This window comes from Dermacentor variabilis, chromosome 3 (assembly GCF_050947875.1).
Source record: "Dermacentor variabilis isolate Ectoservices chromosome 3, ASM5094787v1, whole genome shotgun sequence".
In the NCBI taxonomy this organism is placed as follows: Eukaryota; Metazoa; Arthropoda; class Arachnida; order Ixodida; family Ixodidae; genus Dermacentor; species Dermacentor variabilis.
This window is the reverse complement of record NC_134570.1, coordinates 204716418-204738534: the sequence shown is the minus strand read 5'-3', so window position 1 is coordinate 204738534 and position 22117 is coordinate 204716418. Positions and strand designations below refer to the sequence as shown.

General features: G+C 47.4%; 1 long non-coding RNA gene across 1 annotated transcript; it reads right to left on the bottom strand.

Annotated features, from left to right (window-relative positions):
• Positions 1-20587: 20587 nt before the first annotated feature.
• LOC142574400 (uncharacterized) lies at positions 20588-21843 on the bottom strand. The gene is made up of 3 exons (XR_012826522.1): positions 20993-21843; positions 20777-20842; positions 20588-20653 (listed from the first exon to the last, which is right to left on the bottom strand). It is a non-coding gene; the product is annotated as an uncharacterized LOC142574400 (long non-coding RNA).
• Between the last annotated feature and the right edge of the window lie 274 nt (positions 21844-22117).

The following is a 22117-nucleotide window of genomic DNA, read 5'->3' as shown; positions in this document are numbered from 1 at the left end:
AACACCTTGGAAGAACTGGCAGGAGGCACACTTGGCGATGCAACTCAGTAGACTTTCCAAAACGAGAGTAGGGAGGGATATATTGGAGAGGATCGGCATTGGAGTTGATCCTCCAGCCGGGGACATGAAAATTCAGGTGAAGCGAGAAATGCACAAGGGCTTGTACATAAAACCTTTGCCTAAAAATATGCATCCGATACATCACGAGAACCGTAGGAAGGCAAGAGCCAGAGCTTTACATGCTAAGTACGGGAAGTACAACGGGGCAGTCTACGTAGATGTCGCCGAGTATAAGAACAAGGACGCATTTGCAGTTGTGGTGGTGGACGGGCGGGGACGCTTAGTCACCTCTGGATCAGTCAAAACCCGCTCCTCAGAAACTGCAGAGGAGGCGGCGATAGCGCTAGCTATAGGTAATACTGAAGCTGACCTGATTTTCAGCGACTCTAAAACAGCCATCCGAAATTTGGCGAGGGGCAGAATCTCTGTCACAGCGGCAGGATTACTAAATCGGGCCACGGGGCGAGGGACTACGGAGGTGGAAATTGTCTGGGTGCCGGCACACTCTGGGAACCCAGGGAACGAGGCGGCTCACATGAATGCTCGAGGTTTCGTCAGCCGAGCAGGTGAGCCGGACGTTCCAGATGCCACAGGTGCCCTGACTGCGACATGGCCACGCGGCCATCCGCAGCCCATCTGTTTTGGGAGTGCCAGCGACACGCTCAGCAGCGGGACCACCACCTGAGGGCGGTGCGAGTGTCGTCCTACGAGGAGTGGATTAGACCGGCAACTGGCTCGATGGATACCGACAGGGTCATTCTGGACTCGCTCTTGGCTTTCGCGAAGGACGCGCAGCTTCTAGGACGGCTCTGAATATGCCTCCCCCCTCCTTTTCCTATTCCCCAGTATAGGCCTTCGCGCCATCCCTTAATAAATGCATTTTGTCATCATCATTGCAAGACTTCGAAAGGTATGTGTAGTGCTTGGAATCATAATCCTCCTTAGCTTTTGAGACTGTTCGTTTAAATGTAGTAGCTATATATGTATAATCAGCCCAATTAACAGGACTTTGGTTGAATAAAAGTTTCTTCCATGCTGCTTTTCTACGTCTAAAATCTCGCTCGCAGTCCGAATTCCACCAGGGACAATATGATCCACCCTTAGTAGATTGCACAACAAACTGAGCTTTTTTTGATGACTGTTTTAGAATGGAACATAGGTTCATTGCTTTAATATCCCTCTCCATGTCCTCCTGAGTGTGTAAAGCTGATTTTAATGCATTTTAAAATTTTTCGTAATTAACAAAAGTGCGCACATTACTATCTAAACTACTTAACGGGGTAAGCAGTTCAAAAATTGTAGGGAGGTGATCACTGTTAGTTCCGGAGTCTACAGTCTTCCAGGAGGTGACAGACATGCTCGAGGTAGCAAACGTAAGATCTAGGGCAGATCGCGACTGACCCCGCACGAAAGTATGTGCTCTCGAATTTAAGCAAGAGAACTGATTCGTTAAGACCCAATCCCACAAGCGTTTGCCACAAGTGTCCGTTCGGAAACCACACGATACATGATGAGAATTAAAATCTCCCTCCAGTAGGATGTTCTTTTGACTGCGTGCAATAGAGGTATCCAGATAGCGGGTATCTTGCACTCCAGCGGGGAAGTAGGTGTTAATTATAGAAAAAGGTGTGAAACCAGGGATTATTATATCTAGCGCTAAGATTTCACAGTCTAGGGACATTATCTGGTATGTTACAGTAGCTCCATGACAGATTTTTGATGAGGCAAACAAAACTAAACCACCGCCTTGGGATAGGCGATCCAATCGAAAACATCGTAAATTTTTTAGATGAAAAGCCTGACCAGCAACAAGCCAAGTTTCCTGTAAAATAATAATATCTGGAGAATATTTAGAAATAACATATAATAAATCTGTTGCAGCGGAAAGTATGGAACGACAGTTCCACTGAATTACTGCTGAAGTTCCTATGGTGATTAAATCCGAGCAGTAGGAACTGCTTGGTCTAAAACGCTCTCTTTTAAGAAGTCCTTCTTAGTAGGAGGGTCGATGGGTTGTAGAAGGCCTGCAGGCTTGAAGGGTGGTGACTTGTGGCGCTGGCATTCACGGCATCCTTTCACGTAGCGTTTGACGCAAGCAGTCAGTCTAGGCCAGTAGTACAGTTGCCGTGCCCTGTCCAGAGTCCTTGAGTAACCCAAGTGACCAGATGTCGGATCGTCGTGGCAGGCTAATAGGATGTCGTCGCGAAGGGCATGAGGTACTACTAGAAGATGTGGTTTGTCGCCGGCACCTGTTTCTTTTGTATAAGATGCCCTCTCGTAGGCTAAATGACGACAACCGTCGCGAAACAGGGCGAGGAATGGACGCGATGCCGCCTTCTAAGTGATCGATGATGGGTCTTAACTCAGCGTCCGATCGCTGTTTAGCGAGCAGATCCGGCCCGCTGAGGGCTCCCAGAAAGGCGCTGTCGTCTTCCTCGTCAGTATTCTGAGATTCAACAGGTGCTCGTGATAACGTGTCAGCATCTTCATGTTTTCTGCCTGAGTTGTATAGGATGGTGATGTTAAATTCCTGGAGTCGCAGACTCCAACGTGCCAATCGTCCAGAAGGGTCTCGGAGGTTGGTCAACCAGCAGCACAAAGCGTGATGGTCGGTCACAACTTTAGATGGTCGCCCAGAGAGATACGGCCTGAACTTTGTGGTAGTTCAAATAACCGCGAGGCACTCCTCTGTGGTGGAATAGTTGGACTCTGCGCGTGACAGAGTGCGGCTCGCGTAGGCGATAACTCGTTCAGTCCCGTCCTGCCATTGCACAAGGATAGCTCCGAAACGGATAATGCTGGCGTCAGTGCGTACTTCTGTGTCAGCATCCTCATCAAAATGACCGAGCACGGGAGGAGAAGACAATCGACGTTGTAGCTCCGCAAAGGCGGTCTGTTCTTCATCAGTCCAGAGGAATGACGTGTCGTCATGCGTAAGGCGATATAGCGGCTCTGCAATCTTTGAAAAATTTTCAATGAAGCGTCGATAATATGCACACAAGCCCAAAAATCGTCGGACACTTTTCTTATCGATTGGAGCGGGAAAAGCTGCTACGGCAGCAGTATTCTTGGGATCGGGACGAACACCTGCCGCGCTTACGACGTGACCAAAGAACTTCAGTTCCTCGTAACCGAAATGGCATTTCTCTGGCTTGAATGTAAAGTCAGCCGATCGAATGGATTCGAGTACATTCCGAAGGCGTCGAAGGTGCTCGTCAAAAGTTTCCGAAAAGACAACGACATCATCGAGATAGACGAGGCAGCTTTTCCATTTGAGGTCAGCGAGAACGGTATCCACCATTCGCTGGAATGTGGCTGGAGCGGAACAGAGGCCGAAAGGGAGTACTCTAAATTCGTAAAGGCCGTCCGGAGTCACGAAAGCAGTTTTCTCGCGGTCACGCTCATCTACTTCAATTTGCCAGTAGCCACTTTTCAGATCGATAGAGGAGAAATACTTCGCGCGCCTCAGCCTGTCCAGAGAATCGTCGACACGAGGCAACGGGTACACGTCTTTCTTTGTGACGTTGTTTAGCTTCCGGTAGTCAACACAAAATCGAAGCGTGCCATATTTTTTTTAACAAGAACGACTGGCGATGACCAGGGACTGCATCAAGGCTGGATTACGCCGTCTTGAAGCATTTCCGTCACCTGCGTTTGAATCGCATGTCGTTCGGTCGGGGAAACACGATAAGGTTGTTGCCGTATGGGGGCACGTCGTCATAGGTGATGATACGGTGTTTCGTAATCGATGTTTGACGTATCTTCGATGACCGTGCAAAGCAAGAGTGGAACTCAAGCAACAGCTCGCGCAGAGATTGTCTGTTCTCTTCAGGAAGCGTTGGACTAATGTCGAGGTTGCGTAGAGGTGCTTCAGCAGTGCCGATTGCCAGTGCGCGCGGCGCGAAGCGGGGAGGGAGGTGGGGCAGGTTGCCCCAAAGCGAATATGACATACGGAAGCTGTCATTTCTTGGCGGTCGAGCTTCTGTGTTGAAGGGTGGTTCTCTTAGCGCATGCTGGACTTCGTCAAGGAGAACGCTGGACAAGGAGCTGAGCGTCGGCTGTGAAGGTACCGACAGTTTCTGGAGTTCTTCGTGGATCACGGAACGAATGAGCACTCGAAGGAAATCGGCGTGACCCCCGAGAGCTCCGAAGAAGTCCGTAGGTGAGGCAGTGTTCACTTGGCGTTCGTATGATGATGTCCGCTGCCGAAGAGTCTGCTCCATGGCGATGGCCTCGGAAAGAAATTCTGACACAGTCTTGGGAGGACTGCGCACGAGACCGCCGAACAGCTGCTCTTTCACTCCGCGCATCAGGTACTGCACCTTCCTTTCTTCCGAGATGCTGGGGTCGGCTCGTCGAAAGAGACGCGTCATGTCCTCGACATACATTGCGACACCTTCGTTCGGCATTTGTATACGGGACTGGAGATCACGCTCAGCTCGCTCTCGGCGATCAGGGCTCGTATACGTCTCAAGAATCCGGCGCTTGAATTCTGCCCATTAAGTTAGGGCATCTGCACGGTTCTCATACCAAACACGTGCGTCATCGTTAAAGCTGAAATATACGTTTTTCAGTTTGTCTGCGTCATCCCACTAGTTGAACGCGGCAACACGTTCATAGTGCACCAGCCAATGTTCAACGCCCTCATGTATGGCGCCGTGGAAGGGATTCGGTGTTCGCGGATTGAGTAGCGTACAATGTATCGGAGTTGTGCCTTCCATACCGGTTGGGGTGGTCGGAGCTGCCATTTTCTATGAGAGGAGTCCAAACTCAGGGGCTTGTCCACGGATCCTTCTGCTGGCGCGGTGTACAGGCGTAACCACCGGTACGGGGCTGGAGCTCCTGCTGCCCGGATGGGTTTGTTGCATAGATTAGATTACCCCGCACCTCCACTAGTTTGTCACGCGCTAAGGCAAGAGTAAGCAGCAGTATCAGCAGCCAGCCACTAAAATGTCTGACACAAAAGGGACGGTTCTCCAGCTGCCGCGAGACATTTGACTTCGTCGTCTTCAATCCCCGTTTTTGCTGGGCACGCAGTGCTGGTTATAAACACCAGGTGGCAATATGATGATGTCGTCAAGGTAGCATAAGCAAGTCTTCCACTTTAGGCCCCGTAGTAAGGTGTCAATCATCCGCTCAAACATGGCACGAGCATTACACAGGCCGAAAGGCATTGCGTTAAATTCGTAAAGTCCATCGAGTGTGGCAAAGGCGGTTTTCTTCTTGTCTGCTTCTTGCATGGGGATCTGCCAGTATCCGGAGCGTAGATCAAGGCTGGAGAAATACTCCGCGCCTTTTAATGAATCTAACGCATCATCGATTCGGGACAGTGGATATACATCTTTGCGGGTTATTTTGTTCAAGGCACGGTAGTCTACGCAAAATCGCACTGAGCCGTCTTTCTTACGCACCAAAACGACAGGTGACGACCAAGGGCTTGAGGATGGGCGGATTATGATAGGTTTCAGCATGTCGGCAACGTGGGTATCGATGATCTGGCGTTAAGCGGAAGAAACACAATATACCCGCCAGCGCACGATGGAAGTTCCATTTGTGTGTATGCGATGAGCCGTCGCAGAAGTCTGTCCCAGAAGAGGAGAGTAAACTTCGAAGGAGTCTTTATGCTTGGATAACAACGCCAGTAACTCCCCCGTCTGCTGTGGCGTTAGATCGGAGCTGATGGTACTAGCGAGAACAGAAGCAGGGACCAGATCCATAGCTGTGCGTGGTTGTGAAACAGCAGTAGTCGATGTAAGCACAGAGACAGGCTGAGTGTCCAAGACGCACATGAGAACGGCACCTTTAGAAAGCAGGACTGGCTCATTGGTTGTGTTGAGTAAAGCCAAAGTGGCCGTGCTGTTGGTGAATCGAACAAGGCTGGGTGCCAGCGCAATCCCTTTGGATAAGCAACGGGCAACGTCACCATCGGTGACGTCAGAGTTTACTGCAAGGAGTTTTCGCAACCAGGGGGCACCATACAATCGTCAGCAGTTCGTAAGCGAAGGCGCGGTTCGTGCACGTCGTCGGAATTGTCAGTCTCTGTCAAGTTAACGAGGCGTTGACGGCACGAGATGAAAGCCGACGCCGAAGAGAGAAAGTCACACCCTAGTATAAACATGTGAGCACAGGAAGTCAACACTGCGAACTGGATATGGTGGCGTATCCCGTCGATCGAAACTCTAACGGTGCATTGCGCCGATGGCCGAATCACAACTTTACTTGCACCACGAAGAAGAGCTCCACTGTAAGGTGTAGTAACTTTGCGTAGACGAGAGCACAAGCCAGCGTGAATAATAGAAATAGCTGCTCCCGTATCAATCAATGCTAGGACTGGTACACCTTCTGCACACATGAATAAAGTATCGGACGGGCACGCTGGAGGAATTTTAGTCTGTGCGAGTTTTCCGATCGGTAGTCAGGAGTGTGGGTAGCCGGTTGCAAGGGTGATGTCGAGCGGCGGAGCCCTGTACGATAGTTGCGAGGCGCTTCGGGAGGTGGAGAAAGTGAGCGCGGGGAAAGCCGGCGCTGGTAAGGACTCGGAGGAAGCAACCGGTCTCTCTCATAAACATCGTAGCCACGGCGTTCGTCCTGCCGTCGTCTTCGGCAAAAACGTGATATGTGCCCACGAATACCACAATAATAACAAATGGGGCGGGGCGTAGGCCGGGTAGTGTAAAATGCTGTGGCAGGCTGACGGGGTAGTACAGTCGCCAGATGGTTGGGGGCAGTAGCAGCAGCAGGAGGCGCTGTCCGAACGAACGCTGGTTGCATAGCCGCAACCTGAGCGTACGAGGTGGATGGCGAAGGAGAGCCACAGCTCGCAGCAAAGGTCATGGAGGACAGCTCCTCTTTGATGATATCGCGCAGGCTCAGCCTTCGGGCTGAGGCTGGAGAACGGGAGGACTGAGCAGGCCGCACGCTTGGAGCTCTTCGCGTATGAGAGTTCGAATGAGCATACGCAGCTCGGTATCCGACGAAGGAGGCGCGTCACCGGTGACAGGTTGTAAACGGATGGCCTGCAGTGCGTCCAGGTGTTGGCAAGTCGCGATCACATCGTTAACTGTATTTGGATTCTTGATCGCCAGTGCGTTGAACTCGACCTGGGCAATGCCCTTTAGTATATGACGGACACGATAAGATTCCGTCATGGTGGCGTCAACACGGCGACAAAGGGCGAGAACGTCCTCGATATAAGAGGTGTATGTTTCCCTGGGAAGTTGTGTGCGTCCATCAAGCTTTTTCTTGGCGACCTCAGAGCGGACGTTGGGAGCGTCAAAAATCTGCCGAAGCTGCTGTTTGAATGCCGCCCAGTCAGGCAAGGTGCTCTCGTAGCCGAGAAACCAAGTCCTGGCAACGTCAGTGACGTAGAATGCGACGTTGCGAAGCTTGTGCATATCATCCCACCGGTTAGACTCACTCACGCGGTCATAATTGTCCAGCCAGTCATCAACGTCGTCACTACGAAGGCCAGCGAACATGGTGGGATCGCCCTGCCGCGTGCTGGCGGGCCATGAAGGAACGGCCGGTGGGGCAGAGACGGTGACGCTGGAGGCTCCTGGAGGATCTTCTTGGGGCAATCCTGGCAGAAAGGCGGAGCAAGCGGCGGCCTGAACGAAGCTCCAGGTAAACTCGAAGGCGTAGAGGACTAAGGGATCGAAAGCAGCCTCCACCACTTGTGAGACAGCTGTTAAGCCTCAACGGTTTATTTCGCAGGTCGCGCGCTAGAGACAACGATGCTGCCCATGATGATGAATATATACAGACCAAGAAGAAGGGGTAAAATAGTGCTCACAATATATATATATATATATATATATATATATATATATATATATATATATATTGTTACGTGCGGAAAGAGGAAAGAGGCTATTTACAGGCTATTTACACTGGAGCCAGACAGCCAGGCCGACACTTGCTCGCGCCAAGGGCACCGACGAACTTCGTTCTCGCGGCGGCTCGTCTCTTGAGCATTTCTTGATGATATCGTAAGACCCCCTCCCCCCCCTCCCGGCGGCAAAAGCGCCGTAACGGTGCTGTTAAATATCCAGGACGCGTGGAGAGTTGTAGGGCTTGAGTCGGGCGACGTGCACAATGTCATTGGTTGTCACAGCGGAGGACGTAGTGGGCGTGGCTAGAACGATTTCATAGGTGACATCGGTCACTTGGCGGAGCACGCGATATGGGCCTGTGTAACAGGAAAGCAGTTTTTCACGAAGGCCAACTTTACGCGATGGTGACCAAAGCAAGACGAGGGTGCCGGGCACAAAATGGACATCGCGGTGCTTGAGACTTGTAGACGAGCGCGCGCAAGTTGGCGAGCATTGCGCCACGGGCATAATCGCTCATTGAAGCTGTGGCGGACGGAAGCACAGTGCCCAGCAGCGTCGGTTCTCGGCCATACAAGAGGTAAAACGGGGAAAAGCCAGCAGTTTCGAGACGGGAAGAGTTGTACGCAAAGGTAATGTAAGGTAGAGCCAGGTCTCAGTCACGGTAGTCGCCTGAAACGTATTTGGATAGCATGTGCGGTTCAAACGCTCAGTGAGGCCGTTCGTTTGGGGGTGGTAGGAGGTGGTAAATTGATGCTGTATTGAGCAGGCACGCATGATGTCGTCAGTGACTTTGGCCAAAAACGTACGGCCATGGTCTGATAGCAATTGACGCGGAGCACCATGCATCAAAATATCATTTCCGCAACATCAGTACACCGTCGTACACCGTCATATGTTCGAGATACGCCGAGGTGTCCTCCCGTTGGTGCGTCGTAAAGCTCTTCTAGAATGGTGGAGCGGAGGTGTTTAAGTATTACAAGTAGGAACTCAGAGCCGTCGGGATGAAGGTTACGACGGTACAGAGTACCGTCGCGGAGGACGAAGAGGCGTAGAGTAGCAGCGGCCGGAGAGTGTTCAAAACGGTCGTTGAGTGCTCTGATGTAGGCGTCACGACGTTGCTTGTCGGCGAAATGAAGCAGCTGTGACACAGAGAATACGCAAGAAGCACTGGCAATATTGGAGGATCGAGTCAGAGCTATCAACAGGGTAACGCGACAAGCTGTCAACGTCTTGGTGCAGGCGGCCAGACTTGTACACCACGGAATATGAAAATTCTTGTAGCCTCAAAGCCCATCGATCAAGCAGGCCTGTAGGGTCTTTTAGCGATGAGAGCCAGCAGAGAGCATGATGGTCAGTGACTACTGAAAAAGGGCGACCATAAAGGTAAGGACGGAACTTCGCAACCGCCCAGACAACAGCAAGGCATTCTCGTTCCGTATATGGAAAAGTTGCGCTCCGATGGTGCTATGAGGCGGCTCGCATAAGCAATAACGCGATCCTAGCTACGCTGACGCTGGGCTAAGACGGCACCTACGCCATGACCACTGGCATCTGTATGCAATTCTGTCGGGGCATCAGGGTCGGACTGGGCGAGATGGGTGGTGAGGTTAGAAGAGTGACGAGAAGAGTGAAGGCGGTGGCTTCTGCAGTACCCCACAAGAATTGTACGCCTTTCTTCAAAAGATTAGTGAGGGGTCTAGCAATTGTCGCAAAATCTGGAACAAAACGACGAAAGTACCAGCATAGCCCTAAAAAACTTCGAAGGTCTGCAGCTGTCTTCGGAACCGAAAACTCTCGGACAGCGCGAGTTTTGTCGGGATCAGGCTGTACTCCGGAAGCGTCAACGAGATGTCCCAGAAGAGTAATTTGGCAGTGGCCCAAACGACATTTGGACGAGTTAAGTTGCAGCTTCGCCTTTCGAAATACATCTAGTTGTTGGACGCTCAAGGTGAGTGTCAAACGTTGGTGAGAAGACGATGACGTCATCGAGGTAGCAGAGGCACGTGGACCATTTGAAACCTTGGAGCAAGGAGTCCATCATACGCTCGAAGGTGACAGGGGCGTTGCATAATCGTTGGGTCCCACCTGTTATGAGCACTGGCGTATTCATAGAGCTTAATCAATTCGTCAACGTCTTGTCCCTCCAGGCCAGGGTCGCGATGTGGGGCAATTGACCGTTACGATTGGAGCATGTCGTACAAGCCGAAGCCGTTGCAGAGGCCGGCTCGTCACCGGGAGCCGTGATGTCAAGCTCTTAGTGCCGACCACTTCGGAGTTCCGTGGCGAGTACGGGGATCGCTAACCTCCAGCAGAATGTTACGTGTGGAAAGACAGACGAAAGAAGCTATTTACAGGCTATATGCACTGGAGCCAAACAGCCAGGCCGACACTCGCTCGCGCCAAGGGCACCGCGACCAAATTCGTCGTTCTCGCGGCGGCTCTTCAGCATCGCCCGGTGATATCGTAATAATATATATATATATATACACACATCTTGCACAGCGTGCTTGCTGTTTATAGCATACGCTAAGAGCCTCACCTGTTTGGGGCGATCCAGTAGTCAGCTGTGCAGTATATGCCGTTGATGCCTTCTACAAGGTAGCGATGACTGACGCTTTTTGCTCTTCGTAGGCGATGTCGATCTGATTGACGAGCGACTTCCTGTTCATCACCCCTGCTGATGATTGCATTGCGTTAACCAAACACAAAAACTTCATTTTCAACAACCGAAAAGCACTACATCACTGCTACCAAGAAATTCACAATTAGCCTGACAATGCGACTTTGTTACAGAGCCTTGGGTCGCCTCATTGCTGCAAAACAGGACTCCAGTGTCAACGTCGAGATACCGCCCGCATGCCTCATCTCCCCCGCGGTGGGATAAAGCTCGGCTTTCCTCTTCTTAGAGTCCAACTCCTTCAGGGCAACCAGGAGTGTTCTGCGCGCAACAAAAGTTTAAGTTAGGCAGGCTCATTTCAGCTTGATCGGCCCAATTCATTATATATAATGAGATAGACATGCGAAACCTGAATCCCGATACTCATAAAGATGAAAATTACCTCTATATGCTTATGCAGATTTGACGAGGACGTCTTTCTCATAGAATACCCTATTCTGCAAATTCAGCAAAACACCATAATCTTTGCTGCAGTCTTTTGGCGAGACGAAAACGCGCAAACTTGTTAGACGAATACCTGAATACTACTGTCGAGGCGAAAACGCGAAAAGTTCTGGCGATAGGAAAATGCGCATACTACTTGCGATACGAAAACACGAAAACGTTTGACATTACGAAATACCGAAAGCTACAGTCGAGGCGAAAACGCAAAAACTTCCAACGATACGAAAACACAAAAACTTGTGTCGAGATGAAAACCCGAAAACCACTGTCGAGACGAAAACGTGAAAACTTATGGCGCGGCGAAAACGCGAAGACCTTTGGCGAGACAAAAACGAGAAAACCTTTGTCGAGACAAAACCCCGAAAACTGCTGTCGAGCGAAAACGAGAAAAACTTTCGACGATACGAAAACGTGAAAACTGCTGGCGAGACGAAAACGCGCAAAGTCATGACGTCAAGCAAAGTTGCAAACCTCAACCAAATCAGAAAAAGTCAGCCAAATCTGAAAACGTCGGGAAATCTAACAACTTCAAGGAAATCTGAGGACGTAAAGCAAAGCTGAAAAGGCCAAGCAAATGTGAAAACATCAGGTAAATCTGCAAACGTTAAAAAAGTCTGCAAACGTCAAGCTAATGTGGAAACGTCAAACTACCGTGAAAACGTCAAGCTAGAGTGAAAACCTCTAGCTAGTGTGAAAACGTCAAGCGAGTCGAAAACTTCAAGCAAGTCTGCAAACGCCCAGCAAATCTGAAAACGTCAAGCAGATCTCAAAACCTCAAGCAAATCACAAAGCTTCAAGCAACTCTGCGGACGTCAAGCAAAGCTGAAAGCGACTAGCCAGTTTGCAAACTTCAAACAAACCCGCAAACGTCAAACAAAGCTGCAAACGTCAAACAAAGCTGCGAACATCAAGTAAGTTCGAAATTGTCAAGTAAGACCGCAAACGTCCTGCAAGTCTGGAAACTTCAAGAAAGTGGGAAAACGACAAGCAAGTGTGAAAATATCAAGCAAGTCTGCAAACGTGCAGCAAGTTTGCAAGCGTTAAGCCCAGACAACACACTGATGTCCTTTGGATATCCCTGGGATGTCCTACTCAGGAGGTGTGGGATGTCCCTGGGATGTCCCATACAAATCCCCAAATCCTCCCAAATGAGACAAAAAACGACATCCATAGGATCTTCCATTATGTGTCCTTTCCGGGAAATTCTGGGATCATATTTGGATATCCACAGGATGTGTCCATTAAATGTGCTCTCCGGGACATTCAGGGAACACATTTGGATGTTACATAATCCGCTGTTCCTAAAAATTACCAGTGCATGCAGCATTTAAAAGACAGGTACATATAAATACAAAGAATTGCCTTTTTGAAAGTTGCACATTTTTTTCGAACATTTTTTCACTTCAGTCACCTTCAATGTATTCTTCCCGAGATATAATTCACTCGTTTTCCTGCTTTTTCCCAAGACTGCAGGCTTATGGCTTTCAGTGGTTCTGTTGTTTTCCTCTTTGTTTGATATTTACCAAATCATGAGAACACTGGAAACATTGCTGAGGGGGGCAGAAGCAGACGTATCCAGCTACACAGCAATGGGTGTGTGTAAGTTCCCAACATAAAATGGACAACAATGGATATTGACCTCCGTGTTTCAATTCCAAGCCTGAAACAAGAGCTTTAAGATGTTTTTAGGACGAGGAAAAGGTGAAAGAGCAAATGACAAACGTACTGAAGGCCCCATCATGCTGGAACAGTTCTAGAACAGAATTAAATCATAGAAGAAGTAATGCGATAAGGAAGCGAATTTTGGAGTACACTGAAGATGGCTGAAGCTTAGAAATGCTCTGACAGAAAAATGAATTGTTGAAACATCTAGTATTTTTGGATTTTTTGTTGTAAATACACGACACTAATTTCATGTTCGACAATGCACTATAAATTAGACAGTATTTCACGCCAGTTGAAGTTTGGAAATGCGAATTTTATTGCACGCTTCCCATAAATAAGATGAAAACAAATGTAATTAAGTCACATTCTCCTCACAGGACCTATTAATACAAAGTTTAAAATAAACTTTTGTTCTGTTGTTTCCTGTGCCCAAGAGAAATTTTGATTTCCTGGAACCTAATTTCTTTACTGGTGTGTACAGCCTGCTTAGCTCTCATCTAGTAGAGCAGAATTCAAAGTTGTATTTACTTGCTAAGGTGCTTTTGTGTAGATTGCTGTGCACTTTTTAAACATTGTACAACAGTGTTCCAAGTTACGCCAATGATGCATTTAATTAGTCTTAGCTCTGCTCTCTTAACTCTCAATCCTACACTGCTAGAAGAGAGTTAAGCAGGCAGTGCAAGCTGTGTGAACCAGTAAAAAAATTAAGTTTCAGGAAACAAAGATTTCAGCTAGGCACAGGAAACAACACATTAAGAAAATGATGGCTCTGAAAGTGGCAAATGGTAACATTAAAAACGAAACAAAAAAGGATGAAACACTAGTGAAAAATTATGTTCGTACAGGCCATGCAGATAATCTGCAACAAGCTGACTTCAGCATGATCATATCTGACAGCGAAATTTAAAAAAATATATTTGTTTAGCAGCAAGTCGATCGGAAGCATGGCGGAACCATGTCATGGCAGTCCTCTCGAGATCCTTTGGGGTGGCATCTGGGTGTCTGATGTCATTAGTCAATGTGCGTGCATGCATGAGCAAAATTATCTTTTCTATAAGTTTTGCACACCGCACAAAACTTGGACCAGTATATACTCTGCTAAAGAGACAAAACTAAATAACAGCAGTAAACTTAGCAAAGTGTGAATAATAGATGTATAAGTCATAAGCTGTTACAATGTCGTACATTGTATATATTTTGCTGTGGAAAATCCATCTAGTTAGGCAATAAGGGATCAAATCTATCAAAGCAGCCTCAATACAGTGAGCATACTGCTTGACACTAGATTTAAAAAGAAGTTAGTGATATCAAACTTGCTACACCTAACTCACCACACATTAGCTTGCACAGATTCAGCTCGGAGGATTTCTTTTTCCCCTTCGTTCCAAACCAACGGGAGCTTATTGCCGCGTTCCTGCTAAGGAGGGACTGTAGAACGCGTGTCGTTTTCTGTTTTGTTGAGTCCCCTCCTTGGACAACCAAGTGTTTCTTCACTTAAAAAGAAACAAGAAAAAATACAGCTATAAAGATAAACTGGGATTCAGTTAGCACTGAAAGTTTTGCAACCTAAATGATTTCTAAATAGAAAAGTGCTAACTGGCTTTTACTTTTACTCATATTCTTTAAAATTGTCATAGACAGTTAATGTAAAATCCTACAGCATGTCATGAATGAGACTTAGTGTCATAAGTAACATCAGTATCAATTTCTGTCTTGTAACTACAGCCCACTGTAATTACAAGACAGGCAATTTCACAGTGAGCCTAGGCCATCAAGCAACATGATTAGGGAGTGGAGTAGCAATTAAAACGTGCTTACAGCCATAAAATTGGCAAAATTACAAGAATAGACGAAGCAGAGAACTTAGCATCTGATGTAGAGATTGTCTGTCTGTCTCGAGCTCTTTGTCAAAGTCGAGCACGTCTGTCACATCCGAAAAAGGCAAATCAGGGAGGTCACAAGGTTGTGAAGATGCACTGTTGGTATTGCTGAGCAGCTCATTAAGGTATTGTAAATGGGCCTGCTGGGTCTGCTTAAAGGGAAGCTGAAACGGTTTTCAATTTCCATGAATTGCTGGGATTGGGAAGAACAGACCTAATAATTTACGGTTCCGAATATTTTTCTTTGTTTTGTTAATATAAGGGGCGGAAATCGCTTTCTAAATCACCTCCGCGGACACGCCCCCATCGCTTCCCGGAGCGCCGGGTGAGGTGGTTGCCAGAGGAGAGAACCGGCGAGAGTGACGTCAGTCGCGGGGACCGAGCTGCCGGACCGGCGTGCTGGCATGTTCTGGCCTGCCTCTTTCCGTCCTGCGCTTTACTGAACGACGCTACGATCTGCCGCCGCCGCCACCGCTCACGTTTGTTTTCTTTTGCGATTTTCGTAAACTGTTCTTCTGTGCTGCGTGAGTGCCTACAGCCAAGGGCGCCCAACATGCCCTCGTTCTGTGCAGCATTCTCAGCTGCGCGAACACAGGCGGGCGAGACGATGTGGTGTTTCCCAGGTTCCCGAAGGACAAGAAGCTTGCACCGCCGTGGGTCCGTGCGGTGACGAGAGATAAGTTCGTGCCGACGAAATCAACTGTGCTGTGCTCGGACCATTTCCGTGACAGTGACCATCATCGGAGCTTGACAACGATGCGGGCAATCGGTATTCCAGTTAAATCGGCGCGACTGAAGCCCGGCGTTGTTCCGTCTATATTCTCCCACAAGAGAAACACCTCGCCACCTCCAAAAGCGGCCTTCGCCAAGAGAAAGCGTGAGGTAAGGGTTTTAATGTGCACACGGGCAATTTTTTAACAGATGATCACCTTAGTGTCGAACAAACGGCCTATGACGAAGCGAGGTGGAGGCACAGCCGGGAATATTCACGTACGTGCAAAGTGCTTGCCGTTTTCATCCTGTTTTGCCTCTCCGCTTTGTCACGGAACACTGTACTACAGCTGTTTGTTCGGCGCTGTTTTGATAGGGTGAAATAACTAGCCGGGGTACGTTTGCGCACTCAGTGATTTTTGTTATTCGTCCTGCCACGCGGTGCCCGCAGATTTAGCTGTTCAGCATTCGTGTTCAAATCGCACGACATGAGGCGTTACGGTAATGTTTTCATGCTCGCGTTAGAGTAGTTGAACTCGGCGTGTAAAAACTTCGTTCCGTAGATTTCGCATTCATAGCTTGCTACCAGCAGCGAAATGCCGCAAAAGCGAGCGTCGGCACAGCCGCACCAGTGGCAAGGCGAACGGGCTCAAATAATGAAGTAACGTTGTGAGGTATTGAAGTTATCAGCGTTCGACGTGGTCTAGGCCAATGCAGGCATCGCTCCTTGGCAAAAAAATTTTTCTTGCCCTTGTACCTAGGGAACTAGCTATGCATCACGCATGGCAAAATTATTATTTGAAAGTAATTATATAACATTACTCATTACTGTCTTATTACGCTCATTGACTTGAATTACCAATTACCGCCTTAAAAATTAATGGTATTACTTTACGATTGCTTCCAAAAAGTTCTCATGCATACAAGAAGCAAAAAGCAAAGTATAAAGGGACGCCAACCTTTCTTCAAGGTAACATACACTTTCATGCCCTCCCCCCATGTTTCTCCACGACACCTGACCACATTACCAACGTTCTGACGCCGTACACAGCTTACTGGTGCATATTTAACGCAATTACTAAATTACTTTAGCCATGAAATTACAGACAAAATATTTCACATTACTAAATCACTAGACAACTAATCCATCGCATAAATTACTGAAAAAGTATTTCAGTTACTGTAAGTAATCCAACTGCTTTCATGTATGCTGATATGCTGAAATTCATGACATCCATGCCCAGCACTCTTTCAGATACTAGCAGAGCTCCTTGAGAACCGAGCCCCTGATGAACCTGTTCCACTACCATCATCAATCGAAGAGTTTGAAGCAGCCATTGTGGCACAGGCAGCTGGTGTTGAACAGAGTTGCCCCGAAACTGCAGACAAGAGGCTTCAAGTTCTGATACAACCAGTAACATCTTGCACGGCGTCACAAGCAGACATAAGCAAGCAGCCCGTCGCGGCAGCTTCACGTGCATGCTCGCGCGAGCAAACGCCGCTGGCACGCTGCGAAGCATAGACGGAAACGCGCGCAGTAATAAATTTTGGTGACCGGACTCCGTGCGTAGCTTTCACAGCGTTGCACCTGAGGTATGAAATGGAGTATAGGCTTGCCTAGTGGCATTCGACGTACTGTGGCAGTTATCGTGTTTACCACGCGGCGGTGCTAAAACAGCCTATCTTTATGTCAACACTAGCATGGAGCACGCATACCGATACTTGATCGAGCCAAAATCGCAAAGTCGTCGAACCATATTATTAATATTGCACATATAATACCTCTGGCCATCTCTGGATGTGTATGATAAGCAACTTCCATGCCTCGCAGCACTGCATGTGCACGCTTTGAAACGCGGCCCTTATGTTCGCGATCGTGTATCAACACTCAAAAAACCACGGGACTTTAGACAAGTAGCGGCAAGGTGCTTGACATCGCGGAATTGCACCCGTGTTTACAATCTAATGAGAAGTTAGTGCTTCGGCATTCTTCCAGCAGCAAATTCGCAGTGACACTTTAGCGCATTTTTTCTCCCGTCATTGGAAGGTGCAGCTACATGAAAAAAAAAACATACGTACCAGCTAAGATTTCCAACGCGCGAGAAGGTGCATACATCGCTCTCGCTGTTGGCACACTCAACATCGTCGTTGCCGGCGTTGCCGCCATCGTTTTCCGTATCGGCTGTCGGTTCGAACATGTACGGCGAAAATACAAGCTGTCCAAGAGAGCGCGAATGTTCCGTAATGCTTACAACTCAGCTATGAAGCCAGAACAGAACAGCGTGCTACGCTCTGAAACGGCGGCGCCGACCGGCGACTGCCGCGAATGACGTCACAGCGGCCCCGACCAATCACGGGCAACAGGGGCGTTCGCGCGATGCCCTGAGGTGCTGGTGCGCGTTTTCTTGAAAAAACAGCCGCTCGCGTTTGTTTCCGCCCTTTTTTGAACCAGATATTCGTGTTCAGGGGACTCAAAACTGTAGAATGCCGCAGAGAACTCATCTTTTTCGAAAAGTGTTTCAGCTTCCCTTTAATACCATTAAGTATCTATGATACCTTTTCCATGAAGGCTACAAAAAAGAAAAAATAATGGATTAGTATTATGTAAATTTTCATTACAGCGCTATTTGCAAGATGAAAAATTACCGCATTTATTCGAATATAGGTAGACCTTTTTTTCGAAACTCTTACCCAAAATTAGCTATCGACCATATTCGTGAACACAGCTAGCCAGAGTACCAAGCCGAGTTCCACCATTACGCCTGCCGTAAGGCCAGTCTGGAGATTATTAAGACTGGCTTTAAAAAATGCTGCATATTTTATGCGCTCAACGGTGCACGAACGTCATTTGGGATGCCAAAGATGCCTGCGAAGCATCTAGCGAGGATGTCTTCTCTGCCATTCAGACGAGGTTACAGCTTGTGGCATCAACTAACGAGATTTAGTAACCGAGCGGTAAATAAGGGTGTGTCATGGTCAAACTGTTTCATTTTTCTAGAAAGATATAGGTCTACCTATATTCAAATCATATTTTAAATTTTTTTTCTGTGAGTTTACTATATAGGGGTCAAGTAAGTCAGTAGTCAACCTATTTTCGTGTACATATGGTAGTTGGTGTGGCAACAATTGGAAAAAAGAAACAGTGATAAGCACTACTAAGCGTACTATCAGCCATAGTTGGGACACACATAGCAGAACACATGCCTTCTTTATAGTTTTCGTCACCTAGCACTGGCCTTGTGATAACAGTGTGAGTTAGGATTCACGATTTCTGCAACGCCGCAGCCACACCACGGACCACAAGTGCTATTCTAAGTCACCGCGTCCATGCTAGCAACCGTCATAGCTCGAACGATGGGGCGCGCTCCTAAAGGAGATAGAAGCGATAAACTGCACCACTGACTTATGGCAGTGTCACTCCATCACGACGACATTGAGAAAAGGTAGTGTGCCAGCGGCGACATACAAAAGCTTTTCTTACATGCTGCATAGCTGCGCCATAGGGTTGGCTAATGAATACTCACGCTCACACCACTATCGTGAAGCGAAAGCTAGGTGAGGCAAAATGTGTGCACTTTGCTGTTTGCATTTCAATTTACACAGGTACATAGCACAAGTGAAAGAAACATATTGTTCAATTACACAAGCTTAAGAGATGGAGCTCTAAGATTTTGCTGCTTATCATTTACACTACAGCATTCAACAGGAAACATGTGAATGCAAACCGAAAAATAAAAATGCAGATACATTAATCACTGGACAGCCAGCAATATTGCGAGAAATTCTGAAACTGTGCTTGTTAGTATGGCTTCATGATAGAAAAGCAGAATGACGAACGGGACGAGAAAGAGAGAACAGGACTAAGCACTGGCTGCTACTCTGCAACCGCAATGTATAAGCTTTAGAAAATAAAAAAGGTACTAAAAAAGAGCCTAAAAGCCAGACATTTGTCCTTAATGAAAACGAAACGAGCATCTAATCTCTTCGTCACGGAGATAGCCAATTTCTTTTTCGGTCAAGGAAACTATGGATCACTGTGCATTGCAAAGGGCTTTCATGTGTCAGCTCACTTCTTGCTGCAGTGGCTTAGAGGCTATGGTGTTGTGGTGCTAAGCTTGAGCTCGCAGGTTCAATTCCTGGCTGTCGCATGCACATTCTGATGGGGGTAGAATGCAAACATGGTCATGTGCCATGCGCTGGGTGCATGCTTAAGAACCCTAGGTGGCCCAAATTATTCTCGAGCCCCCCATTATGGTGTGCCTGGCTCATAATCATATCTTGCTGGAGGCATGTAAAAAGCTAGAATTAAAATTTTTAGCGTCAGCCCGCGGTCAGTTGCCTCGACCGACAAAAAAGTTGGCTATCTCCATGACTGAATGATTGGACACTTCATTGTCATATTGCCGTCGTGATGCCGTAATGGTCGTTCCACCTTCGTCATTCTAACATCATCCGACTCTCGCCGTGCCATCACTACATCATCGTAATCCCATGGTTATCAGCACACCATTGTCATCGCCCTGTTTTCTATTGTCATCACTTCAAACATGTCATCTTATTGCCGTCGCCATCGCTGTCATGCAGTTGTTGCCGTACCTTCATCACAGTCGTCTCCATGCACTTGCATCATCCCATTGTCCTCATGCTGTAGTCTTCACATTGTCGTGATTATACCATAGTCATCGTTTCAAAATTACCATCTCCTTATCGCCATGGCGTTGTCGTCATACCTTCGTTGTTCCATAGACGTCATACTTTATCATTACATCTTCGTCACACAGTCTTCGTTATGCCGTCATGCTCATGGGCAACCTCGCCAATCGAGCGCTATAAGAAAGTGAGCTGATACCGGAGACACTATATGTCGCCTATAGCCAAAGCAACGATAGTCTTAGAATGGCCACTGTAGATTTTTTAAATGAATGTGGCTTCAGCAATGTGGTGTGCTGCTATATTGCTTGAATGCTAATCACATTACGTCGACAGTCATCATGAGATGGGTTCTGCCATTTTTTCTGTCATGAGGCTGCAAGATAACTAAAGAACAAAGCTGATATGGTGCTAAGGGCACCACCTTCTGTTTTCAATATGTTACAATGAAAACAAATCTAAGTTAGTGCTAATGGACTATCACGAATGCGAATGGTGCATATAGAATATAAAAAGTAACTTGTCTCAAGTAAATATTAACTGAGAAAGCAAGACCAAATCAGTCTTCACAGATAAAATACTGAAAATTTTGCCTTAGCAACACTAAAACCCATCACTGAACCCTATTAACTATAATGATTAATAGAAGGTAGACGACATACCAAGCACTTGTGGATCTGTGTGCGACCTTTTAGCTCCAGTCGGATATGTGGATACCGGCCTGTACGATGAACCTGAACACAAACGACACCACAGGTTATGCTCTGCATGACTGCAGTGCATTAAACGTCCAAAAACAAAAATTATAATCACTGAACAAAGCCAGCATAAAGATTTATATTGCATGTGGGACATACCAAGAGGTTGCAACTCCGTGAAGCTGGCAACTTCAGCATGTGTCGAAGCAGGCCTGCATAAACCACCTGAAACAAAGACGTAAGAGGATAGTTATAGATAGATATATTCTCAAAACGCCTGAAGTAGGCAAAGAATCCTAATTGCATTAAAAGAACTAAATATCAAGAAGTACAGCACCATAACAAACATAGCAATGTGACATCAGAATGACACACCAAGCACATGTGGTTCCGTGTGTGGCCTTGTGGCTCCAGCAAGGGGTGTGGGTACTGGTGTGTATGACGAGCCTGAACATAAAACAGACCACAGGCATTTGACCATAGCTAATAAATGTACAAAAAAATAAAGAAGTGGAAACAATGAAAGACATCAACATAATGATGCATATCCCATAAATGACATGCCACGAGTTTGCAATTCCGTGAATGAGCCAGCAGCTTCCGACCTGTGCAAAGCATCTAAAACAAAACCACCATGGATTAAACTCCACCTGCATAAAGAACATAACATTGCACATGAATTACACACCGAGCACATGTGAATTCGTGCGTGACCTTGTAGCTTCAGCAAGAGATGTGGATACTGGCCTGAAGGCTGAACCTGAATGTAGAACAGACCATAGGTTATGCTCCACATGACCATAGTGTAATAAATGTACAAACAATAATACTAGGAACAGTGAATCACAGCTGCACAAAGATGTATATCACATAGGTGACTAACCTTGAGTTTGCAAGTCTGTGTATAACCTTGGAGATTCAGCGTGAGTAGCTACAGACCTGTGCAAAGCAACTGAAACAACAAAGGCACCATGGCTTACACTCTGTTTGGTAGCAGAATGCACAAGCAGACAAAAATTTAAATATACTAGCTGAGGCCAGCAAAACATTGAATGTACCAATAAACTGCATGCAATCCACGGGAAAGCTGTGATTGCTATGTATGCTGTCACCAGACTAGTCCACATTGCGAAATTCCTGCGCACCGCCACAAATGCTGCCCCTCGTAACTTGGCCGAGCGAAAGGTTCGGATGTGATTCGCGAACTTCCACTGGCTGAAAGCAGGTGGCAGCGACACCAGGAAGATTCCTTGCGTTAATATGTTCGCCAGCAGCTGGCAGTATTGCGCGCACATCGGCTTGCACGGCTTGGCTGACGCGACGGTAGGCAGTCGCTCTAGACATGGAAGCCATGCTGACATTACTGCTCGCTTGTATTCCTCGTTGTTCAGATTCTCAATCGCCAGTAAATTGATGTGTGCGTGTTGTTTACGCGAGTGACATTGAGAGTATAGCACTGGACTGCACTTTAAAAGCGGCAGACTAACGCTACGAACATGC